The sequence below is a fragment of the Rhinatrema bivittatum genome, chromosome 17 (assembly GCF_901001135.1).
Source record: "Rhinatrema bivittatum chromosome 17, aRhiBiv1.1, whole genome shotgun sequence".
Taxonomy (NCBI): domain Eukaryota; kingdom Metazoa; phylum Chordata; class Amphibia; order Gymnophiona; family Rhinatrematidae; genus Rhinatrema; species Rhinatrema bivittatum.
Genome location: NC_042631.1, coordinates 9,768,398 through 9,795,844, shown reverse-complemented (window position 1 = coordinate 9,795,844; position 27,447 = coordinate 9,768,398). Strand labels below are relative to the sequence as shown.

The following is a 27,447-nucleotide window of genomic DNA, read 5'->3' as shown; positions in this document are numbered from 1 at the left end:
AATAGACCTAGGATTAGGTGAAATTCTACGAAGCTAATAGATATCACATTTAAAACAAATCAGAGAAAGCATTGTTTAACTTCCTGCACAATTAAACTGTAGAATTTGTTGCTGGAGGATGTGATGAAAGCAATTAGTGCTGTTAATGATCCCTTCAGCTAAATTAGTTTCAACAAGAGCGTTTTATGTGGTTGACCCACATTATGGAGCACCCTCCCATCTGATGTACATTCCATGTTGGATGTGGAGATGTTTCATAAAAAATTGAAGCACCATTTTATTTGAAGAAACTTTTGGTTCATTTCAGTATGATTATGTGATTTTTATTGTTTTATGCATTATTTTGTGTTTTTGTTTGAGAAATTGTAAATTTCGTCTGTTCTATTTGTTTATTAACTATGTTTATGTATTATGTTCCTCGCTTAGGATGGCTCTTCGCTGTGATGATTGAGTCATAAGCAGTGTTAAATAAACAATAGCGTAGCTGGGTTTAAAATGCAAAGTTGAGGGTTTACAACCCGCCAAGAGATCTCGGTTCCTCACAGCGAGCCATCCGGCAAGCAAAACTTTCTGAAACAAGAGAACGTGCCTTTTCTATCGCTGCACCTCTGGAACTCATTGCCTCAAGATCTGAGGTTACTCGGTTGCACAAAGGCTTTCTTCTCCGGGCAGCCTTTTTCCTAATTGAGCTGGTTTCATCATAGCAGTAAGTTCTGACCTTACTTGGCTGTTCTGTTATGTGTTTTATCTGTTTATGAATGTTGTATATGTTTTTAGAAAGTAAACCGCCTACGGCACTGGTATTGGCAGTATACAGATAGCAATAAATATATGAACGAATAAAAAGGGTTTAGACAAGTTCCAGGAGGAAAAGTCCATAAACCATTATTAACTATGTAGACTTTGGAAAGGCAATGCTTTTCCCTAATTAAGCATGAGAAGGATTGGAGCTCTTCTTTGGGACCAGGCTTGGCCACTGTCGGAGATGGGATGCTGGCCCGGTATGGCATTTCTTATGTTTCTTATTATGCATTATTTATGTTTGCATAGTTCAATTTCACATGAAAATGTTTGCAAACCCAAGTTTTTTGCTAAATTTAACTCCTTCACAGGGATGTGTAGTTAAGCTTTTTTTTGTGTGTGAGAAAGTCCACATGAAATGCATATTTAAATAAGCAAGTTTGAGAAAAAATGTGCAAAGTACAGGCTCATTCCCACAAATCCACTCCTGGATAAGAACATCAAGCTCTTTATCTCCCACTGCCATAGATATCCATTTAAAGGTGAATTTTAAAAGCTGGGCGCGTGCCAAAATTGGGAGGCGAGCGCGCATGTAGGACATATGAGTGTCTGCCCGATTTTAAAAGCCACCCCCATGCGCACATAAGTCCTGATGTATGAATATCTCGCATCAGAGAAAAAAAGGGACCGAATGTGGCGTGGCGTGGCGTGGCGTGGTGTGCGCACGTTCCAGGGTGGGGCCGAGAGGTGCGCGCACAGGTACGTGCCCAGGTCCAGTGCTGCGTAACTTTACTTCTGCTAGGAAGGAGGTGTGAGTCTCAAAACAAAAAACGTACAGGCATCTGCGAAGTGTTTGAGGGGCCTGGGGTAACTGAGGGGCAAGCAGACTAAGGAACCAGGAGGGTTTGGAGGACTTGGCTGAACACTGGGCAAACTGGTGGATGCCCATCCATGCAAACCGCTAAAATTACCCTGGCAGAAGCAGCGGATGTCCCTAAGCTCTTAGAGTTGGCCTGCGCTAAAAGAAACCTGGCGATAGGACCTCTAAAATTTAAAAATAAAAAGACAGGGCTGTCTGTGAATGCTACAATGGTGGACAGGTGGCGCGAACAAAAGTACACCAGATTTTATAAGATACGCGCGTAGCCTATAAAATCCGGGGTCGGCGCGTGCAGGCTGCGCAAAATCGGCAGCCTGCACGCGCCGAGCCGCGCAGCCTGCCTCCGTTCCCTCCGCATCCCCCCACCTTCCCCTCCCTTCCCCTATCTACCCCACCCCCCAGCCCTACCTAAATCCCCCCCCTACCTTTGTTGGGCAAGTTACGCCTGCTTGAAGCAGGCGTAACTTGCGCACGCCGCCCCGGCATCCCCCGGCACAGGCCGCAGTGCCGGGGCACTTGGGACCGCCCTCCCAGCCCGCCCCCGAACCGTCACCACGCCCCCGGACCTGCCCCGGACCGCCCCCTGCCCCCGGACCTGCCCCGGACCGCCCCCTGCCCCCGGACACGCCCCCGGACACGTCCCCTCCCGCCCCTTTTAGGAAGCCCCGGGACTTACGCGCGTCCCGGGGCTTTGCGCACACCGGCGGCCTATGCAAAATAGCTTATACACATATTAGCAAAAAATATTTTTATTATTCAACAGTGTTAAAGAATTATGATGTTATTTGACATTCCTCCCCCTCATGAAGCCATTCTTCAGCAATACATCAAGGCCTTTTGTTGGGGTTTGAAGAATAGTTCTACGTTGGTCAGATTGCCATATTTTTCAGTACTAGACCCAAGATATGGATCTAGTATACTTAAGCACTTGTTGATTTTAGAGTAGGACTACATTTTTCCATGGAACATTTGTTCATCTACATCTTCTACAAAGACTGTTGGCATGATACACATATTCTAAGAAAGAACTTTATATTATTTGTCTGCAGCAGATTTATTGATAAATGTTTACTCTGATTAGTTTTTATTTTACTTTTTGATACCTTAACTAATGTTTTAGGCATAATTTTGTATTATTATAAGATAGAGTGATAAAATCATATATCTGCTATTTCTTTCATCTTTTCACCATAAATAAAGTTTTTTATAGGCCAATCAGTGTTTTTCTTTTGGAGGATACCAGCAGGTGTTTTATTTATTGCTATTTGTATAAACTTTTTTGCAGTATATTCTTCCAATAATTTTTAGTAGTTTACATTTAGTATATTTATTATTTTTGTTTAATATGTTATTTTCCTGTATATCATTATACTAACTATAATTAATAGGTATAACAAGTTGTTTTTTTTTTTTTTAAAGTTTTTTCATAAAAAACAAATTGATTTGTTGTAAATTTGTTTAAATTAATTCCTTTTAATAATTCATTCCAAAATGTTTTCATTTTAAACTTTTCTTTAAACTGTTTTATCCACATTGGTTGTTTTATTTTCATTTGTACTTGAGATAGGATCCAATAATATTTTTATGACGAATGATGAATAAAGCTGTCAATCAAAACACCGATAACTTAAAAATTGCAACCAAACACTTTTGCATTTTTAAATTGATAGCATCTCTGTTTGTTTTTGGTGGGACTGTAGTATGCATAGCACTGAGACATGAGAAATATTGTCAGTTTTCCTTTCAAAAGAGGTATTTTTTAGAATGAGTTGTGTTAGTCTAGTTTGCTTTGTGATGTGTATAATAATTACTGTGAGATTAATATTCAGAGCCATTTATATGGATAATTTGTGAATTATCCATCTAAATAGCTAGTTTTGAATATTCCCCTTTCTTATCTGGCTAAACGTTAGCTGGATAAGTCTTTATGCAGCGAAGATTTAGCTGAATAACAAGGGCGTGTTGGAGACGTTCCAGGGTGGGGCAAATTTAGGAGAATAACTTATCTGGCTAACTCTGATATTAGGAATTAGCTGGATAAGTTATTTGCCTAGCGCTAGATGTGTCCGATGTCTGGTTTTAGCTTAATTGGCTATATTCAAAAGAATATAGTCAATATAGTCACCTAACTGGCTATATTCAAAAGAATATAGCCAGTTAGGTGACAATGTGAAGCTTAAAAAAAAAAAAAAAAAATAAATAAAAAAATATATATATATATATAAGATTGGACCTCCCTCCCATTCAAGGTCCAAATTCAGAGCCTGCAGTGTCCCCCCCCCAAACACCCATCATCTAATATTTTGAAAAATCTAAGTGCTGGGTCCGGTCTCAGTTTCACTGTTTCCCCTCCCCCCACTACTAGGCCCAGTTGAAATTAAAAATCTTTGTAAGCTCCAGGCCCCCGGCCCTTACCCTCCCACTCTCCCGATAGCTGAATCTTCTGTAATCTTCAGCCTGGATCATGGTAGTGGCCTGCTGTGACCTAGCCCCAGTTATTCTAGCGTCACTAAGCACCTACGCTGGAAGCAGATGTTTACTGCTTCTCTTGGAACAGAATACTCTCATTATTAGTGGCCAAAGTGGATTTCTTTGTATTTTCTGGACTGTGAAAAAGAATCCAATTTATAGTACAAAAAGCCCAATGAAAAAAAATTCACTTTCGGAGTTAACCAATGACTTTCTGCGGTGTTAGAAGTGGTATTTCTTGGGGCTGACACATGTGCAACAGTAAAATCTATAAGCAAAATACCAGTGAATTTCATGATTGAAAGATTTTCCTACTAACCCTGCTACAAATGGACTGTAGACGTAGGGCAAGCCGTAGCCTGTTTATGGCAAAACCATCAAAGTGATGTCATCTGAGAAATCCTCTGGGCCCAACCCTGTCCTGGGGGCCCAGGCATATTCATTGTGGATATCCTGAAAACCCGACTGGCTGGTGGGCCACCAGGACAGGGTCGGGGACCACTGCTCTAGAACTTTGAAGTAACTGAGATCCTTACTGACATCACTGATTTTACCAAGCTCTTTCTTGATACTTATTTTCAACCTGTATATTCATCCTTGTAGGAGGCAATTTTGAATAGCCTACCTAGCTGCAAAGTGCAAGAATACTTTTAAACCCACAGACCTTTTAGTTAATATTCAAAGGGAAACTACCCTTTCAAAATTGCCTGCTAGGTCCGTGAGATCAAAAGTACTCAGGGAATTTGCGCTTCCTTTTCGTGAGGGCAAATGTTTTGTGAAAAACCCCATGAGCCGATTTGAAAATCAAATCTGTGCACGCTGCTTACCTAACAGGCCCCTTCCCGCCCTTGGGGATCACTTCCAGTTAAAAAGCAGGCATGCTGTGCAAGCCTGTGAACACTTTTAGCTGGCAGAGAAAGACAATTTTTCACCAGGTAAGCGGTTTTGACAATTGTCTCCCTCTAATCTACAGCTGCAAATTCCTATACTTTGATAACAGTTGTCCTGTTCATCACTCCTTGAGGCATTCCTGGTGGTCATCATCATTCCAGCCATACTGGGAATAGCTAAGCCTAAAGAAAGTAGATAAATTAAGACAGGACCTCTGGTATCATGGAGGGCCCGTTGCTTTTTCTACCTGCCTAGCTGACTCCTGAAGACACCTGCTGCTACTATTTGGAGAATTTTAGAGGTCAGACTTGGCTTGGAGAGAGAGACAGCTACAGTTGCATTTATCTGGTTCATTGAAGTTTAGACTATATTTGCGTCTGTTTGCATTTTTACTTGAGTTTGAAGTGTCTGTCCTGGCACTGAGTCTGGACTTTGTTTTCCACTGTGTTTGCTCTGTGCTGCGTTTCATTAAGTCTGGACTTTATGGGCCCAAGTGTGTTCCACTGCATTGGAACTCTGTTATTTTGCTTCCCAGAGCCTGAGAAACATGCCTGTCTCTTTCCTGGGGAAAAAAAAAAAAAGCTCCATCTCCTCTCCTTGCTTTGAACGTGTTCCGGTGTTTAGCTTGTCTCAGGCTTGAATGGCTGTTAACATTTAACTTGGATTTTCAGTGCACTGCCAGATTTCCAGATTTATCAAAGGCAAAGTTAATAGTTGCACCCTGTCATGAATCTGACTGCTAGGCAGAGCCCCACCTCGCCAACAGGAGCCCTCACTTAGCAAAGCTTGGACCACACTACCCACTACCTTGAGATCTGCATGAAGCAACAAGGCCAGCCCTATAAGGATCTCCCTCTAGAAACTTAAGAACATAAGAAATGCCATACTGTGTCAGACCAAGGGTCCATCAAGCCCAGCATCCTGTTTCCAACAGTGGCCAATCCAGGCCATAAGAACCTGGCAACTTGATGATAAATAATTTCCCATCATATTAGAAGTAGAGTTTTAGCGGCCATATTGGTCCTGAAGAAAACTCTTATACTTGTATTAGGTTGTGATAGCATTTATTAGCCCAATCTAAGAACAATCCAAAGACATGCCCCATGAGCATATAAGAACATAAGAACATGCCATACTGGATCAGACCAAGGGTCTATCAAGCCCAGCATCCTGTTACCAACAGTGGCCAATCCAGGCCATAAGATCCTGGCAAGTACCCAAAAACAAAGTCTATTCCATGTTACCGTTGCTAGTAATAGCAGTGGCTATTTTCTAAGTCAACTTAATTAATAGCAGGTAATGGATTTCTCCAAGAACTTATCCAATCCTTTTTTAAACACAGCTATACTAACTGCACTAACCACATCCTCTGGCAACAAATTCCAGAGTTTAATTGTGCATTGAGTGAAAAAGAACTTTCTCTGATTAGTTTTAAATGTGCCCCATGCTAACTTCATGGAGTGTCCCCTAGTCTTTCTACTATCCGAAAGAGTAAATAACCGATTCACATCTACCCATTCTAGACCTCTCATGATTTTAAACACCTCTATCATATCCCCCCTCAGCCATCTCTTCTCCAAACTGAAAAGTCCTAATCTCTTTAGTCTTTCCTCATAGGGGAGCTATAGCCCTTCTCTGTACCTTCTCCATTGCAATTATATCTTTTTTGAGATGCAGTGACCAGAATTGTACACAGTATTCAATGTGCTCTGTCCAGATAGCAAAGTTAGGGGGTCATTTTTTAAAGCTAGCACACGCAAAAAGGGACGTTTTGCACGCGAAAAGTCCCTTTTCATGTGCGATAGCTAAAAGGGGTCGGAGTTGGGGCGGCGTCTGCCCCGGAAGAGGAGGAGTCAGGGTGGACGCCATGAAGACAGCGTGGACAGCGAAAAGGTAAGGAGCCTTTTCGCTGCCCATTTCACGCCCAATAGCACCACCTTTTATGATGGCGCTATTGGGTGTGAAAGCCGGCAGCCAGCGCACCGCAGAGGTATAATTGCTGCCGGCTTTCGCAGGCCCGCCCCCCGCCCCGCGTGATTCATGACGCTGCGGTGTTTTAGAAAATATAGGCCTTAGCCAGATAAACCTATCCGACTAACTTTGAAGGTATATTGAAAAGTGCAGCCGCGCTATTGAATGTAGCCAGCTATATTAAAGTTAGCCAGATAACTATCTGACAGCTCTTTGGCGCAACCAGACTTGGCCGGACGATGGAGGCAGTCAGGTAACTTATCTGGCTAATGTAATTTCTCCCCGGAACACCCCAAAGTTATCTGTCTAATTCTAGCCAGATAATAAGATATCTGGCTAAAATTTAGTCTGAGAAGCGCCCAAATATCCACTTAGCTAAATGCCTTGGAATATGGACTTCATTGTTTATATTTATATTATCTGTAAGATGGCAAGAAAGTTTACGCCCTCCCATCTGGGGGCAAGTCATTTTGCCACAGCTTTGGTTTCATGCTTAAATTGTCTTTCTTTACAATGATCTGCTTGAGAACTTGAATACACTTTCTCTATTCATAAGTTAGCCATAATATGGCAGAAACCACTGTAATGTAACAGCTACAGGGGGTTGTTGTGATTCAAGAACGAAGACCTTTCAAGGTAGACAGACCAGATAGCAACACCCAATGTGCTGATCTTATATCAAGATTAGACTACTGTAACTCACTATTCTTAGGCCTTCCCGCAAATATAACAAGACCATTGCAACTTCTGCAGAACTCTGCAGCTAGACTCTTGACAGGTACTTGAAGATCTGAACATATCACCCCAATATTAGAAGAACTTCATTGGCTGCCAGTCAAATACAGGGCCCAGCATAAAATCTTATCACTAATACACAAAACTCTCTACAATGAAAACAGTGAATGGCTAACCTCTTCACTTCACTTCCACACCCCCTCAAGAACCACCAGAGCAACCAGAACAGGGATGCTACTAATTCCTTCCCCCAAAATTGCCCACCTAAATAATGTAAGCGAAAGATCTATCTCTATTGCTGGACCCCTTCTATGGAATTCCATCCCGCAGGAATTACGACTAGAAGCAGACATCAAATTATTTAAAAAGGGGATTAAAACTTGGCTTTTTAAACAACCCTACCAAGAGCTGTTAGCATAATTATCTTACACTTCTGATTTAATACCAAGGTAATGTATATTTTTATTTTTATTATACTATCTCTACCCCAACTATACTACCTCTCTAAATTTTGATTATTTAGCATACTATTTAGTTTGCTATGTTAATTATATTATGAAATAATGTATTTACTTCTTTCTTCTTTGGAAATGCAAATAATTTAAAATGATTAATTGCTAACTACTATGAACCGATTTGATATTCTTGCATGAAAAGTCGGTATATAAAAATTATTAAATAAATACGTAAATAAATAAATATAGTCTATTACTATTTTCGTGAGTGATTTGAATTAATAATAATCACTAAGATATGAGTGAATGAAAGAATTTGAGTTGCATTTGACTGGAAATATGGCAGCCCGTTCACTATGCTCGTTTTCCGATTCTCCTAGTCTTGTGAGGCAGGGTTTTGTTTAACTTTTGCTAATATGCAGGCCGATCCAATAAATCTGCGCAGAAAACGGGCGCTCCGTGTTGAGCGCCTGCTTTCCTAACATTTCTGTACATTTTTTGGGCTGCTCCGAAATTAAAGCCTGCTCTGGGGATTAAAATGTGCTCGTCGGGCGCACATTTTTTTTTTTTTGAATCGGGGGAGAATATCTAATAGCCTCATCGACGTGCATTTGCATGTGATGAGCACTATTGGCTTTGCGGGGGTGGTTGGAGGCGCATTTTGGACGCGCGGATCCCCTGATAGAATAAAGGGTTGTGGACATGTATCCAAAACCCGGATCCAACAACGGGTTAAACACTGCGCCCGGCGAAGCGCACCGTATTGCATCGACCTGATCGTGCACTTGTGGGTTCAGGAGCTTTACCTAAAACGGGAGAGACTCAGGCTCACATCCTCCGATAACTGAAGAGCTCCGAGTTTGCGCAGGGCCCTGAGCACAGCGAGGAGACAAGCACAGCAAACACGAAACCAAAGGCTGTCTGGTTTAACACCTAAAGAATTCCAGAAGCCTTTTATGTCTCAGACACATGAGTTTATTTGGACATAATACTCAAGGGTATATAATTTAAGAAAGTCTATGCGTATTATTTCTGCTCCCGCCTCCCCCTCCCCCCACTGAGTACCTCGTACCACAATATGACCGCTGTGCATGGTGGTATATTTTCTTTTGCCACTTGTACTCCCTTCTCAAGTTTCTCCATCATTTAGGCCCCTAATAGGGACAGGATGGACCCATTCATGTTGGCACACGGAGGCCTGCGAGTAGCATGCCTTCAGATTTAGTCTCCTAGCAGCAGCCATTCACGATATGTGGGCTTTCATTCCTGGGCATGGACCACCCCCCTTCCCCCCCCCCCCAAACTGACTTCAGGCATTTTTCACTGCCTGTTCTGCATGAATAGCCACAGGCCTCTTGCCAATTGTCCCCCTCTTCTTAAAAGCCAGCCTCAGCCAAAGAGCTTTTCAAGTGTGATCCCAGAGTGCCACACAGGCTTTCAGGGTATTGTTGTGGAGAAGAGGGCCCTGCCCTGGAAAGTGGGGTCAGAAGAGAAAGCAGAGTAAGGTATGATTGTGACTTCATGCAGTCCCCAGATGCTGTGGCCTGTTTATTAATTTACAAAACTAATGTCACTGCCGTTAGAGAGGAGAGCGAGTGAAAAAGATGGTCTTTGAAGAGGAAAAGCAGCCTTTTAAGAATTAACAAAACACTAGTATCCTTCCTAAACTGATTTTGAGGAACCACATGCCAACAATAGGCATTATAGGCCAATGCAATATAGGAGGAACTCACTACTATTTAGAGCACAATAAGTAAGACTCTACACAGTATACACTGAAGCAAGAAAATACCATCCACATTTAAACAGGGATTCTGTAAGCCAGAAATTCCCACCAGGAAGAAACAGTAAACCGAATGTAGTAGGTTGTGATACTATTTATTAGGCCAGTCTTAATCTAGTCCCACATCACATAGGCTACTAGAACCATCCTCAATAAACCCCCTTCTCTCTTTCTGACTTAGACCTAGATTCATCAAATCGTTATAAATATAGCAAAAATAGTGCCCACTGGTTTACTTCAATGTTTCCTTGGAGGCCTGATGCAATCATGCCGCTTCTGTTAAGTGTTTTAACCGCCGCTCCATGCAGATTACCTCCATATGCTTCTTGGCAGGACAGGGGAGTCACACCATAGCTGTTTTGGGGTAATCGTGCCACTCCACGCAGGCTATCCCAGGACTTCATTACCGTTCTCCTGTCTCCTTCGTCTTTAGCTCATGTTTTTATTTTGAAATGCATTACTGTTCTTATCTCTACTACCTCCTCCAGGAGGGCATGCCTGGCATCTACCACCCTTTCCACGAAACAATATTTCCTAGATAAAGTAGTGTGGCTGCCATGTTAGTCCACTTGAATGCAGAGAAATAAAGGTTAACAAATATTAATTTAAAAAATATAGGGCCTCATTTCCCACGCCGCTCGCCTGCAAGAAGGGACCTTTCGCACGCGAAAAGTCCCTTATCGCGTGCGATACCAGGATGGGGGTGGAGTCGGGGCGGAGTCAGCCCCAGAAGAGGAGGAGTCGGGGCGTCACCGGGGCCGACTCTGTTCTGACGCCGCAGACAGCGAAAAGGTAAGGGCCTTTTCGCGGCAGCTTTCGCTCCCAATAGCTACAGCTCCTATGGTGGCGCTATTGGGTGCGAAACCGGCAGCGATCGCACCGCGACGGTGCGATCGCTGCCGGCTAGCGCAGGCCCTCCCCCCGTTTCAGCCCCCTGCCCCTCATCTTCTAAAGTATCGCAGGCCTGCGATACTTTAGAAAATGAGGCCCATATATCTATATCTATATATCTATATCAGATGATACCTTTTCCTTGATCTAACTTAATATATCTCTTGTCTAGCATTTGAGAGCTAACACTCTCTTCCTTAGGTCAAACTTCACCTTGCAGCTGGAATTTGTTGCCAGAGGATGTGGTTAGTGCAGTTAGTGTAGCTGTGATTAAAAAAGGATTGGATAAGTTCTTGGAGGAGAAGTCCATTAACGGCTATTAATTAAGTTGACTTAGATAATAACCACCGCTATTACTAGCAATGGTAACATGGAATAGACTTAGTTTTTGGGTACTTGCCAGGTTCTTATGGCCTGGATTGGCCTCTGTTGGAAACAGGATGCTGGGCTTGATGGACCCTTGGTCTGACCCAGTATGGCAATTTCTTATGTTCTTATGTACCCCTTTAGAATTTCATATCATGACCCCTATTTCTATCACTTACCTTCCATTGAAAAAGATACCTCTTGCATATTATTAATACCTTTCAGGTGTTTAAATGTCTGCCCACTTTTCTACCTGGTGCCACGCTACAGATCCCAGTGATCTCTGGTGTTTCCTTCATCTCTTTGCAACTTGCCTAGCTCACTCTTTCTCCACTGGGAGGCCCTTCTGTTCAGTGCCTACAGCTCCCACCTTTCAAAGCTGGGTTAATTCAACCCCTTTTTGTTTTTAATTCAGAACCTGCACATCAATAGCAGGTCACACAGCAGCATTTGGGAAGTCAATTTACTTTTCCCATTAATGGGATTTTGTAAAACTGCATTTGCATATTTATCCATTTACAGCTTTATACAAATAAATATTCTGTATCTTTAGATCACAAATTACTTAACACGTGTACTAGGTTTGCAAATCCTATAGTACTCACTTAACTCTTTCTAGTGGAGAATTGTTTTTGTTTGTATAATTTAAAGGCCATATAAATTTAGAGCCTGAATATGAGCATATCGACCTATATGGCACATCTCGCCCACATATAGGGGATTCCTTCAGTCTCTGAGCAGCAGGGCAGGGTTGGAGAGTGTGGGGGGAGGGGGAGTCCCTGGACATTGACATGAAAGTGGCCCCCATTCCACCAGAGGGCCGTGGCAGCGAGGGGATGGTTGGGAGCAGGCTCCTCCTTTTTTGGGCCAGGTTCAGAAGGCGGCTCCCTAGGTTAACTGCCTGCCCTGCTAGGATAGGAGGCAGGATTGGAGATGAGCAGGTACATCGGTTAAACACTCTTGCAGAAAATGTTTGCAAAGAATGTTTCCTTTTGCACCATTTAATGGGAAGGCTTTTTCAAGGGACAGGCGGGGACAGCGCCCCATTTGTGGAAAGCTGCGAAGTGTTTGTGAAGTTCGGCAAAGTCGGCAGATTTTGGCCATTTTCCCTCAGCTCAGGCACAAACATGATCCGGTTAAAGACTGTGGGGAAAAAAAAAAAGCAAAAAGCTTTGCCAATTTTGTGAACCATTCATAAATTTTACTGATGGAAATGAAGTGTTTACTTTTGAAAACTCCTTTCCCATACTAATAACTTGTGAATCAGAGGCGGCATGAACGATGAGAAAGAAACCAGTTGGTTGATCTAAGCTAAGTTTAAATGCATTTCATCTCTTGATGCAGGAACTAGAAACCAGATCCCGGGATACGGCACTTAATTAGCAATTTCTAAAGGACATCTGACCCTCCCCCAGCCAGGCCTTTTAAGGCCTGGAATGTAGCTATTTTGGTTAATTTTATCCAGCTGCCACAAACTCTCACAAGAAAATGACCTCGTGGACTGACCACTTCCCTAGCCCTTGACACGAGCTGATTTTTTTTTTCTTCAAGGCTAACTTTCATCACATTACTCACCTCGCTGCCTGAATCCCCTTAATGAGTCAGGAAACAGAAACCCAAACATTCAGGCTGGAAAAAAAAAGTGAACAAAACCTTGATTCTGTGCTCAGCTTTTCCTAGTCTGCCTCTGTTCGGGTCATGTAGCAGGGTATTAATGGCCTGGTGGTCCAACAAACCTGCTTGGCTGATCCTTAATTTAGTAACTATCTGACAGGAGAGACACTGCAGCCCCTATCCTGCCTGCTCACAGTAAGCTAAAACCGTCTTGCAGTTGAGCCCTTGGAATGGTCACATTTTTTGCCCTGTGTAGTGGATTCCTGTTTGACCGGATATCCTTGTCTTGCCTTGCCTAAGAGTTTATTTAAGAAAATGCAGCATGCAGGGAACACTGTGGGTGGGTGGGTGGGAGGGGGAATTAGGGAGTTCAATTTCCAGAGCTACCCGTGGTAGAGCATTTGCGCGCAGAGATTAATGCAAGTATTTTATAAGCTGTGCATTTGTGCAAAATAATTGTGTCACTGCACACGAATAAATGCCAGAATAAAACCCGGAGGCAGGTATTTGATAACGTATGCATGTATTGTATACCATTTTGAAAATACTTACTTGTCCGAGAACCAGGGCTGGTGCAAGGGTAATAGTGACCTAGGCAGATCAATGTAACACCGCCGCCCCCCCCAAACCCACCCTGAGTTGAATGTACCCGCTGACAGCGGTTGATATATAGAGATATAGTGAACCTCTTATGGTGCTTTCTCTCTCTCTCTCTCTCTCTCTCTCTCCTAGCGATTGCTCTGTGACTGCTCTCACCTCTTCTTTCGCATTTTGAAAATGGTGCCCTCGCACAGCCTGGCGGCGCCCTGCCCACTGATGCTGCCCTAAGCAACCGTCGAGTTCGGCCTAATGGTTGCGATGGCCCTGCCGAGTGCTTGGGATCACCAGCTCACACCGATACCTTCACCAGTTCACCCAGTCTGTCTCCTGTTCCCCTAGACCCTCTCTAGCACTTCATCACTTCATCCTGAGCCCCTATCAGTTCACCCAGTCCTCACACCCAAAAGAAATGCAGCCAATAGACAAGTCTGATTGTGTGAGTCAACTGGCAGGTGTAAAACTGAACGCATATATTACAAAATAGCACCTACCATATATACTTCTGAACCTTCCCTGGAACGCCGCAGACCACCCTATGTTCCCCAGGAAAAATATATGCACAAAATTGAAAATACGCATGTACTCTCAGGGGTTTTAAAATAACACAGAAATGTGTATGTGCTATGTTTACACATAAAATGCCTTTGAAAATTCACGCAAAATTGTGAAGGAAGGGCATAATGGTGACTTTTGAAAGCCCAGCATGCGCCAAAGCCGGAAGATACGTGCACAAGTCAGGTCAGTGCGCAGCGAGAGGATTTTATAAGCCGGCCGTCTACATGCGTTATCTGCCGCTGCGCGCACGTCAAAACGTTTTAGAAGCGGGCAGGGCGCGGGCATGTCGGGGAAGACCAAGAAAAGTGCACGTAGCTAATTATGCGCACAGGCGCGTGTCAGGGTCCCCTGCCACGTAATCTTTCTTCTGGGCGTGGATGGCGTGGAAGTCATAAAACAACAAATCTAGGCAGATCAGCGGGCTTTTAAAGGTTGAGGCTAACATGGGAGAAGAGAGGCTATTAAAGTAGTGGGGTTTGGAAGTCCTATCCCTTAACTGGATGAACTGGGAAAATTAGCTATGGCGTCGGTGCACGTCCCTTATAAAATTCTCCCACTTTTGCAGTAGAAACGGCATTTGCGCACGTCCTTTTAAAATGTGCGTGTATCCAGGCTATTTTATAACATGCGCACTTATACGCAGGTAAATCCACTCCTTCCAGTATCTTTCTGTGACTGACGGATCCCCACATGCATTTGCATTTTGCTGGCCTCCGAAAAGCAAACAAAACGTTCTCTTTCCATACCTGCCCTGGAAGACTTACATTTAGAAAAGTGTTGGGAGTGAAGGAATGGTGGCTGAAGAAGAAGAGAGACCACAGAAGAGGATAACCATGGTGATGGACAGACATCCTTTTTAGGAGCAGTCCTGTAAGTTCGGTGCTAAAAAGCTTTGTCAGAGCATTTACAAGTGCTAGGCTATGAATATCGCTGCCATAGAAATGAATAAAGACAGACTGGAATGAGAAAGTATAATATGTGATACAAAGTGATACAGTTCTCTCTTCTTCATTCGTCTTGGTTTGTGGGTTTCCACAGTGCAGATTTCTAGGATCCCTACTGCTGACAGAGGAAACTGGATAAGCTGAAGAATAAACAGATAATGAAGTACACAAGGTGTAGAGACCACATCTTCAGCTGAAGGAAGGAAGCATTTATAGCTGGGGTGTGCTCTGAACATTTTTCATTTTGTTTTTGTTTGTTTGCTTCAGGGAGGATTTTTTCTTTCTATTTTTTTAAATTTCCTTTGTTGTTTATTTTATTTCATGTATTTAAAATGTAATAAACGGAATGAACTAAAAACAAAGAGAGAGCGAGAAAAACAGAAGAAAACAAATGGTGTCAGCCTGGGCCCCACCCACCCAATTTGTACCTCTGAATTATCTTGGCAAGACCGCCCCCTGCTCCCCACACATGCACACACACACACACGTGCGCACACACACACGCACACACAGACGCACACACGTGCGCATGTGCGCACACGCACGCACACACACGCACGCACACACGCACACACACACACACGCACACACACACCTTATTGAATAGCTGTGGTGGATCCAAATGGGGCAAGAATGATCCCCGGTCGCTCCTGCCCCACTAATGCCATGCTTAATGCCCCTGGGCCATGGCCCTGATTTCTGACCTGCACTTCAGAAAGGGGCTTCTCCCGATTCTCTTAATTGGCTCCACCATCATTCTTTTCCATTTAGGCCCCATCACATTGGGATTAGTTCTTAACCTGACACGGCTAAGTACTGACCCTTTTGCTGGAACATCCTCTGACTCGTGAGGCCTGAGAGAAAATAGAGTATGCGTCCCAGCTCACGATCCCCAGTCGTTCTCCCCAGTGACTGCGCATATCCTCATTCTCAACTGTATATTCCGCAGGTATCCTACGTTCATGGCGGGTAATGTGAAAATACATCAGACATCAAGCAGATCTTAATTTTAAATGTATTTATGAGATGGAGAATGAATATTGTTTTGTTATCTATTCCTCACCTAGCAAGGACTCTGCTGGAGCTCTGGCAGAAATTCATGCAATTTGGTGTCGCCTGCCTGCATCCCTGCCACTGTGTATTCACGAGTACCCGTCCTGAACGCCAGTCGCAAAACTGGACAGATATTTCATTGGCCAAGGCTGTGCATTACACATGCAGGCTTCATTTGTTCTCTCATTGGGTGATCAGCAAGCCACAACACTTTCAAACACGCTAAGCCTTTAAGACATTAGGGATGTGAAAGAAAATATTTGAGCAATTTCTGCAAACAATGAAGTCAGCACCACGCCTCACTCGGAATCTATGAATCAAGTCGCTGATAGCACAGCATAAGCATATTTGAAAGTGCTTTAGCCACTGACTTCTCGTAAGCATCTTAATTGGATTTTTTTTTTTTTTGCACTGCAGAACTGAAGCTTGATGGAATTGCTGCGCTCGTGGATCACATGAAGTAATTACATGTGGTAATTGTGACCTTCATAGGTTAACCGACTCTGACTTCTGGGCACATTGCCCATCTGCCACTCAGGTTTGCATTATCTGATCTCTAACCCTATCTTTATTGTGAGTACACTCTGGAAGCATTAATTCATTGTTCTGTAGAAGAAAAAGTTATTACAGATGTGTCGGTAGCTTGTTAGCATAATCTCATTTCACCCATATCCTGTGGCCAACAGAGGAATAAGTATTCATGTTTTGGAATCAGCTTTAAAGCAAGGAACTTAACGCATGCCAAATAGTTAATGCAATGGTCCCAAGTGGAAATGTGTAACACCCCCAAAAGTAAATGGAATTGAATAAATAAATAAAGAGTAGTCTGTGCTGAAATGCTTCATTAGGAATGTATAGCACTATCTTATAGTGCTATAACATAGAGGATTGCAAACTGGTTAAAAGACAGGAGACAGAGAGTAGGATTAAATGGTCAATTATCACAATGGAAAAAGGTAAAACAGTGAAGTGCCTCAGGGATCTGTACTTGGACTGGTGCTGGTTAATATATTTATAAATGATCTGGAATGTGGTACGACAAGAGAAGTAATCAAATTTACGGATGACGCAAAATTATTCAGAGTAGTTAAATCTCAAGTGGATTGTGATACATTACAAGAGGCCCTTGTAAAACTGGAAGATTGGGCTTCCAACTGGCAGATGAAATTTAACTTTGACAAGTGCAAGGTGATGCATATAGGGAAAAATAACCCATGCTGTAGTTACACAATGTTAGGTTCCATATTAGGCGCTAATATGGAACCTAACACCCAGGAAAGAGGTCTAGGCATCATAGTTCATAATAGATTTAAATCGTTGGCTCAGTGTGCTGTGGCGATCAAAAAAGCAAACAGAATGTTAGGAATTATTAAGAAGGGAATGGAAAATAAGACGGTGGATGTCATTATGCTCTATGGTGAGTCCACACCTTGAATACTGTATGCAATTCTGGTCGCCGCATCTCAAAAAAGATGACCAAAATGATAAGGGAATGGAACAGCTCCCCTATGAGGAAAGGCTAAAGAGATTATGGTTATTCAGCTTGGAGAAGAGACACCTGAGAGGGGATATGACAGAAGTCTACAAAATCATGAATGATTTGAACAGGTAAATGTAAGTCAGTTATTTACTCTTTTGGATAATACAAGGACTAGAGGGCACTCCATGAAGTTAGGAAGTAGCTCATTTAAAACAAATCAAACAAAATTCTTTTTCACTCAACACATAGTTAAACTCTGGAATTCATTGCCAGAGGATGTGGTTATAGCAGTTAGTGTAGCTGAGTTTAAAAAAGGTTTGGATAAGTTCCTAGAGCAGCAGTCCATAAACTGCTATTAATAATAAGGATTATTAGCTTGGGAACTATTCATTTAATGTTTGGATACTTACAGGTACTTGTGACCTGGCTTGGCCACTGTTGAAAACAGGATACTGGGCATGATGGACTCTACGGGTTAGGAAAATGGATGCTCGTATATTCAGCGTCCATTTTCCTAATTTGACTGCCATCAAGACATTTTTTTTCATGTTGCTGCTTTCTGTGGTTCCTATTAAGTGGAGGAACCACGGAAAAGCAGTATTTTGTGCTTTTCTAATCAACTTTTGGGGCTTCTCAGAACTTAACGCCAGTTCCAGGGCTGGTGTTAATTTTTGAAGGTTAAAATGTGCACATGGTTATTTTTTACATCAAGGATACAAGCTAATAGCCTCATCAACATGGCATTTTCATGTGATGAGTGCTATTAGCTACGCCCTGGTTATACCCTTATTGCATCAGGGGTTATGGACGCGCATTAACCTTTGTGCTAGCCTGAGTGTAAGGTTTTGCATCGGCTTGTTAGTGATTCCCATGGTCTAGAGCACTGCATCAGCAGATCATCATGAGACGAGGGGCATGCCGATGATGTGCCCTTAACAGGGTCCATTCATCACACATTTAACTCACGGTGTACAGAAAGAGCCGTGAGATCATAACGGTGATGCAATTAGAAGGAACTACTTTTAAGAGCACAATGGACCAAAAAAATGCACAAGACTTCCTGCTTCCTCAGATAGTTCAGTAGAAATGGTTGACTTAACATGACAAGTGTAAAGAGGTTAAGGGCGATTTCTTTTTACCTTGAAGGTAATCGTGTAGCTGTTTAACACATCGCCCAAAAGCTGGCATTGCCCTCACCCCCTTAACCCCCCCCCCCCCGCCACCATCCTGGGGCAATGCTTAGGTACATATTTGCACCTAGGAGGCTCGTGGAATCCTCTCATCTTTGGTGACCAACGGTGGGAGTAATGCCTTGCGGATACCAGCTTGCATTCTTTCTATGAAATATGTGCATTACAACTAAACCCCTTTCCTGTGATCCTCAGAAAGACCACCCTGGCTGAAAGTTCTGCGGGGGGGGGGGGGGGAAGAGGGGGTTGTGCGGGTACTGCTTGTCTTGATCACAAACTCCCTTTGCTGGCAGGAATAAGTTGCCTTAACAAAAAACGACATTTCTTTAAAATCTTGATGGTGGCTGCTTTTTATTTAAATATTCATTTTTACTTATATAAACAGGTTATATTTGGCCTTCACATCTCAGTATCACAAAGCTATCTAAAAGCTCTGTTTACAGTCTAGCAAAGAAATTGCTTCAAGCTTTGCATATTACAGTTCAGAGAGAGACGCCCAAAAGTCAACCAATTCCACCATCATGCAACTTTCTTTCAGTCTGGCTCCTCCTGTAATGAAACTGACTTGAAATGTCTTTGATCTCATTTAAACTACATCTAAAATGTTTATGTGCTCTTGAATTGTATCAAAGCCCCTAATGCCCCCCCCCCCCCCCCACCCCGCCTGTATTGATGGGCTACAATGTTAATTCAGCTTACTCTACAGACCTTTGCTTTGTGGGACATTCTGAGTCAGGCTAATATCGGTCTTTAAATTCGGATGACTTGCAAAACTTATTACATGAAGAGAAGGAAGAGGAAATGAACTTGCCCAATAAATAAAATTATTGCCGGTAAGGACCACCAGGCCCATCTAGTCTGCCCATCCTGTTATTGAGTTCCACAGAGCCTGCACAACCTGAGGCTTTACAATTCTCACATCCTTGCATCAAAGGATCCTCTGTGTTTGTCCATGCTCTGGAATTAAGTCCCTTCCATCTTTTCTTTATTACACCCTCCTTGTATCTAGGGCTTATGTTGATGACGAATGCCACAGCCATTGCAGAACAATGCCGGTACTGCATTTTTTTTACCTTTAATATTGTACACAGTTGAACTAAAGGGTCTTGCATTCATTTGTTATCTTTGCTGCAAGAAGTTTGCAAAACAAATTCTAACAGTTAAAATAAAAAAACCTTGAGTTTAGTGTATTGGATGACACCAGTCTAAAGAAAGAGAGTGAAAAATAGTTGGCAGAAAGTCACACGAGTTATTAGGAGGATTCAGTTCTCTGTCTTCAGAAGAATTTCATACATTGCAGCCTCACAGACAGTGGCAATGCCAGGAAATCCTAACACTACAGAATTTCCTCACAGTTCAAAAAGCCCATCAACAAATTAAGAAAAATATCCTCCGAGTAACAGAAAAACAATATAGAAATCAAAAGCAAGGAATCAGTAGCACATAGTCATGCTCCGAATGGCTGTCTGCTTCTTCATATCCCCATAAAAACACTTACAGGACCTGATTCCTCCGAGACACAGAATGGGAGAAAGGCCTTTGTGAAGCAGGTGCTTAGTGTTTTTATTTTATGCTATTATTTATTTATTAAGATACCACAATCAAATGCACTAAAACTCTTACGTGTTTAAGAGGGATTCAAAATATAATATATAATTTCAACCACAGATCACCTCATAAAGCAATATTTTTTTCTACTTAAATCTTTCAAATATGCAATTAAATATCTCAATTAAGTATCTTTTTGAAAAACATTTTTTTAAGACATTTTTTCAGGAAAATTCTTTTGGAAAAAACTTTTTTTAGCTGGAGAGGAAAGTTTCATACCTTCTTTATCCCCAACCGGGTGATATTTCTCTTGTGTAATCATGAACAAACCTCCACCAGCCGAATGTTTTTCTGTGAATTTTTAGCGTGTATATATGTGAATTAAAAAATTCAACAGTCTGCCATAGCAATCTGTAAAATTCCAAAATCACCTTCCCAAGAAAGCATAACTGTACAAACTTATTCTTTAAATTGCTTCAAGCAGCTCCCGCCGGTTTATCTGCTTAAATTAACGCCGACTTATCTGTCCAGCCGTTTCGGTTATTTATTGACATTTGATATTACACTTTTTACCATGAATGAACTCAAAGCGGATTACAATAGATTTAATGTAGGCTACAATAGTATTAGATCAAAAGACAAACTTGGTTGAGCATCTCTATATTTAAAGACAGATTTTGCCAGGCCAGGTGTTACCATTGGTTGGCCAACCACCTTTGAGAACTTATTGACCTCTTCTGTAATCAAATCTTAATTTCGCTGAATTTTCACTATTGCAGGCTTGGGAGGCAGGGGCTTTGCTTTCCAGAAGTATTATGTTTAATTAATGAATCGCTGCCTTTTTTTTGTTAGTTGCTGTTGTTGTTCGATGATATTTCTGATAACCTTTCAGATTTCCTAGGCTATATTGAAGGTGATTTTCACGCCACCCGCGTTACTGCAAAGCTGGAGTGCCCGTTTCACCCACAGTTTTCAGAGTGAAAATCTGCGTCTTCTCTCCCTTTGGAAATTGCGGAAGTTGAGAAAGGAGCTTTAGAGGCTCGCCCTTACTTTTATTGCGAGTACGTTTTCCGAACAAAATAGCACGCGCAGTTCTTGAAAAATCCAAAACTAGGTGCGTTGTCTTCTCACCTGACCTAACCCTGCCCTGGGAATGCGGGCAAAAGGTGTTTTACCCCTGGAAATGACCCAAAAAATTGTCCTGGCAGTGTGGCAGTGGTCACCGATGAATCTTTTGCCCCTTTTGCCCCCAATATATTTCGCTAAAGAGGGTAAAACACAAATTCAAGATTTTCAGAATCTGAAACCTGCTTTAAATGGAAACTTGTCACATTGTCATTCTTGTACTGTCCAGCCTGCCACACTGCAGCATATGTCAAATAACAGGAGCAAAATTACATTCATTTAACAATACAATTAGACAGAAATATAATTCTTAGGGAGGGCTGGATTATTTGTTTTGCTGCCTGACATTCCTGAGGTTGGGTCTTTTGTTTAAGGTGATGATGAATCAGAGAGAATCCACCCTGCGCCTTGGCATAAGTCGTTCTAAACTAACAATTCCTCTTTCTGAAGGAATAATTAAACAAGTAAAAACTGGTTACTTTTGCTGCTAGATGCAAGGCTTGAATGCATCAGATTAAAGCACACACATTGTGTGTTATGTGTGTGTATCTTAGTGTTCTGGATGTGATATGGCCTGTCTCTCCTTCCCATACGTACAACAAAGAAGGATATAAAACAAAGGCATAAAACTATTTGAATTTTTTTTGTGCTTAATATTCTCTCTATTGGATATAACACTTGAAGGATGTGGGAATCTATTTTGCTATGAGACCTCCAGTGGTACGGCCTCTCTGTACGGTAGACACTTCTGAACCGTGGAAGTTGTCAAAGGTAGATAATAAGATACTGTAATATCTCCTGCAAAAAAAAAGTGAGTTATAATTGCATCATGCAAAAACAAAGCAGTAATAAAAACACCTCATCACCACTTAAATGGTAACTTTCAAGGGCATGCACCCAAAATATGCATCACTAAGACCTTTCAGGTATCTGATGGTCTGTAACATGACCATTCGTCCACCAGAAAGGGAATGGTGAATAAAACGGAAAATGTCATAATGCCTCTGTATCGTTCCATGGTGAGACCGCACCTTGAATACTGTGTACAATTCTGGTCGCCGCATCTCAAAAAAGATATAATTGCGATAGAGAAGGTACAGAGAAGGGCTACCAAAATGATAAAGGGAATGGAACAGCTCCCCTATGAGGAAAGACTAAAGAGGTTAGGACTTTTCAGCTTGGAGAAGAGACGACTGAGGGGGGATATGATAGAGGTGTTTAAAATCATGAGAGGTCTAGAACGGGTAGATGTGACTCGGTTATTTACTCTTTCGGATAATAGAAAGACTAGGGGGCACTCCATGAAGTTAGCATGTGGCACATTTAAAACTAATCGGAGAAAGTTCTTTTTTACTCAACGCACAATTAAACTCTGGAATTTGTTGCCAGAGGATGTGGTTAGTGCAGTTAGTATAGCTGTGTTTAAAAAAGGATTGGATGAGTTCTTGGAGGAGAAGTCCATTACCTGCTATTAATTAAGTTGACTTAGATAATAACCACCGCTATTACTAGCAATGGTAACATGGAATAGACTTAGTTTTTGGGTACTTGCCAGGTACTTGTGACTTGGATTGGCCTCTGTTGGAAACAGGATGCTGGGCTTGATGGACCCTTGGTCTGACCCAGTATGGCAATTTCTTATGCTTCTTAAGTTCTCCCAGTCTAGAGTTAGGTTCTCCAAATGCCCCTGGTTCTTTAGCCTGCACTCCTCCCCAGTTACCCTGGACCCCTTACACCCCTCAGGAATGCCTGTATTTTTTTTTTAACTTACACCTCCTCCATAGCAGAAGTAAACTTACTGGACCTGGATGTGGATGTGTAGATTCGTGCACGCACATCTTTTGGCCACGCCCGGAATGCCCACGCCCTGGACATGCCCCACGCACACTACCCCCACACCGCGCCCCTTTTTTTCCTCTGATATGAGATATGTGCGCATCAGCACCTGCGCGCACATCCCTCCATTTTATAAAATCAGGTGGACAGGCGCACATCCTCCATGTGCACACAACTCCTGATTTTGGCGCGCGCCAGGCTTTTAAAATTCACCTTCACATTTATAAAAGCACCGGCTGTGCATTAGGGCTCCTTAAGATGAGAGGGAAGGAAGAAGGGATCGTGACAAAGGGAGAGGCCTTGTAGAAAAGGGCAAAGACCCCGCCTGCTGTGGTTTTTACGCTATTTATGTCCTGAGGTGCAGAGCACATGGCAGTCAGAGTTGCTGCTGGTCCTCCCTTCAGCTGTTACTGACTTCTGGGATAGACAGAGGGACGGGAACTTTGCAACAGGTGCCCGGGTGCACACAAATCACGCTTCCCCTGCGCGTGGGGGGGTGGGATTTTAAAAGGGTCGCGCGTTCACACCATTTTGCCAGTTCCATCAGTTCGTTCCCAGTTCACCCAGGCAAGGGATAAGACTTCCAATCCCAGTAGGTAAATAGCCTCCCTTTTCCCCTGTTAAAACTCTGCTAACATGCCTATGATTTTTTTTGTTTTATGACTTGCACGCCAGAAGCAAAGTTACACGACAGGGGACCCCGGCACGCGCTCGTGAGCGTAAGTATTTACGCGCTGGTTTCGTTGAGATATCCAGGAACGCACATGCCCCGCCCAGACCATGCCCACGCTCCGCCCCTTTTTTAGAAAAAAAAATGTTTGCGCGCACAGTGGGAGATATGTACGCACGCGAGCGGCTTTTAAAATCTGCTTGGCGCACGCCCGCCCAACATATTTGCGTATCTCACGGTTTGGGCGTGAGTCTGGCTTTTAAAATTCGCCTTCAACTGCGAGGTCTTTATCCTCTTCTTCCCTCATTTTATGGAACAATTCTGAGTGACAGAAGTGCAGTTAAAGCCTTGTGACATTTTTATTGCATTTCGCCTGTCAGAAGTGGCGCTGTGCTACTTTCTAATGGGCTAGGGGGTGTGCGCCTTTATGAGCCAAAAGTCATGGGCAGAGCAACAAAATAAATCAGAAAATTCAGATGGCGGCTTTGCTTCCTTACACCTGAGTGGCTGCCCAGAGATTTCTTGAAAATGATGCTTGATCAGTATTTTTCGGATATTTTTTGGCAAAGGCCAATAGCTCTAATGCCAGCAAAAGGAAGTTAAAATGCCAGAACTGCAGCAAGGTTATATGAAATGTGTCGTCATCAGAAACTGAATGGATCTTCTAGTGATCTGCATCAATATGACTCGCTCGTCAATGCTTGCAGCTCTTTCAGGGCTCTCTGCTGTTACCTGATCAGTTCAGATGTTGAAAACCACCTTGCAGTGGACTCTGAGCTCCTGCCTAGGGAAGAGCAGTAAAACGTCCATTCCATTGTTTTAGGAAAAGGAAATCTTCACGCTCCCATATCATGTGGTGTTTCCCAAGTGCATATGCCAAGAGGACATGCAGATCTCTATGTATACATTAACAATTGCCTGGAAATTCTTCCTAATGCTCCTTGCAAGCCCCCTTCAGTGCCTGGGATCATTTTCTCCAAGGTACTGGATCTGATTGGTCCATATTAGTTATGATGTCTCAAATGTCATGACAAACCCTACCTGAGCCAGATGCCACGCTGCACAGATAACTTGTTCAACAAGCGGAGTGTACGATGTTTAGTAAATGAGATTGTTCCTGGACCCTATGCTTTTAGAGGTTGGCATGAATAGAACCACGGTCGGATTTAAGATTAAGGCACTCATAAGCGGAGGGGTGGGAGGGGCTGCGGACTGGGGGCATCCCCTCTACCCCATCGCTTCGCCCAGCCCCAGGAATCAGAAAGCAGCGGGGGGAGGGGGGAGTGCCTTCAGAGTTTGGCGCACTTGGCACCTACTGCCTAAATTTGGCCACGGTTCTAACATCTGAAAAGCAGCATTTTTCGTTTCTATAGGGCAGGATTTATGAGGCTTTGCACAGTATGTGGCAGGTATATAGAGATTTTTTTTTTTTAACTTGCTGTGACATTTTGTCCACGATGTGACACTCCCTCAAATCAGGGTTAATAGGGGGGAGGTTTTGGAAAACCATAGCTGTTGCTTCAGTAAAGTTAAAAAAAAAAAATCTGTTTTTTTTTTGTTTTGGTTGAAATATTGCTCTCCTGACAGAGTCCTTGTTCCCCACTGCAGAAACAGCTCAACAGCTGATTCACGTGGCTGGCTACCTACATGAAAGCCATGGAGGGTAAGAAACCCTCAGATTTAATGTGCTGAAAGAATTTCCTGCTCGGTGCCTTCCCTGTCATTAAAAATGATGAGGGCCAAGTGAAACAAAGGACAGAAGGGGACCTGACATACTGCGGCTTTTGTGAAGAGAATTATCATGAATGAGGGGTCAGCACTGGGTGGAGAGGTCAGGTCAGTTAAACTCTTGGGCTCTGATACGTTTTCTTAAAGTGGGAAGAGCCTTAGAAAGCCTGGACTGTGGGAAGGAGAGGCCAAGGGAGGAGGAGGAGGAGGAGGAAGAGTGTGGGAGGGATTGGCCACCAACGTCCATACGTTGTCTTCTTGCATTCACAAACTGTCACGTGCATTATTCCAGGGGCAGTTTGGTCCAAAGAGTGGCTACTAAAATGGTCAATAGTCTTCATTCTAAAGCATATGGGGATAGACTGAACAAATTAAACTTGCATACCCTAGGTGAAAGGTGAGATGGGAGAGATGTGACAGAGACATTTAAATACCTCCATGGTGATCCTCTTGGAAAGGAAAAGGATGCCCTAACAGAAATGGTCATGGGATGAGGGAGAAAGGGGTAGACTCAGGGGTAATCTAAGGATAAAGGGTGGTGGATGCATGGAACAGCCTTCCATTGGAGGTGGTGCAGATGAGGACAGAGTCTGAATTCAAGAAAGCATGGGATATACACAGAGGATCTCTGAGGGAGTAGCAGGGATTGTAAAGCTGAATAATTGGTGTGGATGGACAGACCACATAGGCCTGCGTGCTCTTTTTCTGCCATCATGTTTCTATGTAGACCTCTTCTATAACCTGTATTTTTGCTGTAATATTTATATATACATCCAGTACTTGCTAAATGTAACTTATAGCTGTTGATTGCTATTTCCTGTTGTTCTTGCATGTACTAAATGTAACTTCTACCTATTAGTTGTCATTTACTGATGTCCTTTAAACTATTGTAGAACCAAAATGCCATGAAACATGCTTTGGACACTTCTGTTGGAAAAGTGTGATATAAATCAACAAGGATGATGATAACTCTAGCCGTCTAAACATCTAGTATACAGGCTTTCCCTGGCTGCCAAATCTGATGTGGTGTTGGCCACATTCTATGCTACTATTTCTTCCATTTCATAGTCATTTTTGTATTGGTTTGGTTGCTATTTTCTAGCTTCTTATTCAAGGTTTTAAGTAGATAGTTTTGCTTTAAACATTTTTAGTTAATACATAATTTGTACTAGAAATCAAAAAAATGGAGATGACTCATTAAACAAGATGTAGTCCTAGGTCACTAGAAAGGGCCTGTTGTTTCTGTCCTCGTGGGTGCTTCGGAGAGTTTCTTTAGGTCTGTGTGCCTTTCTGTGAACATTATTTGAAACGGCCAGTAATAAATTGTGGAAATAAAAAAAATAAATAATAAATAAATAAATGCAGGACTTTGAACTATTTTTTACAAGAAAGGGAACTGATTTACAGATGGACCCCTATCAGTGCAAGCATCAAATAAACCCAGTGAATGCATTTAACCCATTCAAGTTCTCCGCACAGAACAGGACGTTGTAAAATAGTTCCAGTAGCAAATTTAACTTAGGGTGTTCATATAAAAAAATGAGATAACAGAAAATTCTCTCTTTAACTTTTTGCTTGTCCTGTCTTGTGGCTTTTGCCTAGGTTTTTATTTAAATTAGAGAATCTCACGCGTTTGACTTGGAGTCCCAGCCTTTTCTTGAATGGGCAGCACCATGCATTATGCCCTGTGCTGGACTGAGACCTGCAAACTCCTTTCAGTAGTTAACCCAATCCAAGGTTTCTGAAAGCAAGAGGCCTGGTCATGGCCTTTAATCGATCCTTGTCCTTCCTGACCTGTCCACTGTTTTTGACACTGTTAATCACCATCTGCTCCTTCATAAGCTGTCCTCACTTATATTTTGGGACACCATCCTACCCTGATTCTCTTCTTACCTAAACCATCGCACTTTGATCCCAGGTTT

General features: G+C 42.7%; 1 long non-coding RNA gene across 2 annotated transcripts in view; it reads left to right on the top strand.

Moving 5' to 3' along the window:
- Positions 1 to 529: 529 nt before the first annotated feature.
- The window catches only part of LOC115079443, a 76,386-nt gene continuing 49,468 nt past the window's right edge, over positions 530 to 27,447 (top strand). For both annotated transcript variants that reach the window (XR_003853289.1, XR_003853290.1), the window contains exons 1-2: positions 530 to 706; positions 16,366 to 16,486. This is a non-coding gene — a long non-coding RNA (uncharacterized LOC115079443). The remainder of the gene's footprint in view (positions 707 to 16,365; positions 16,487 to 27,447) is intronic.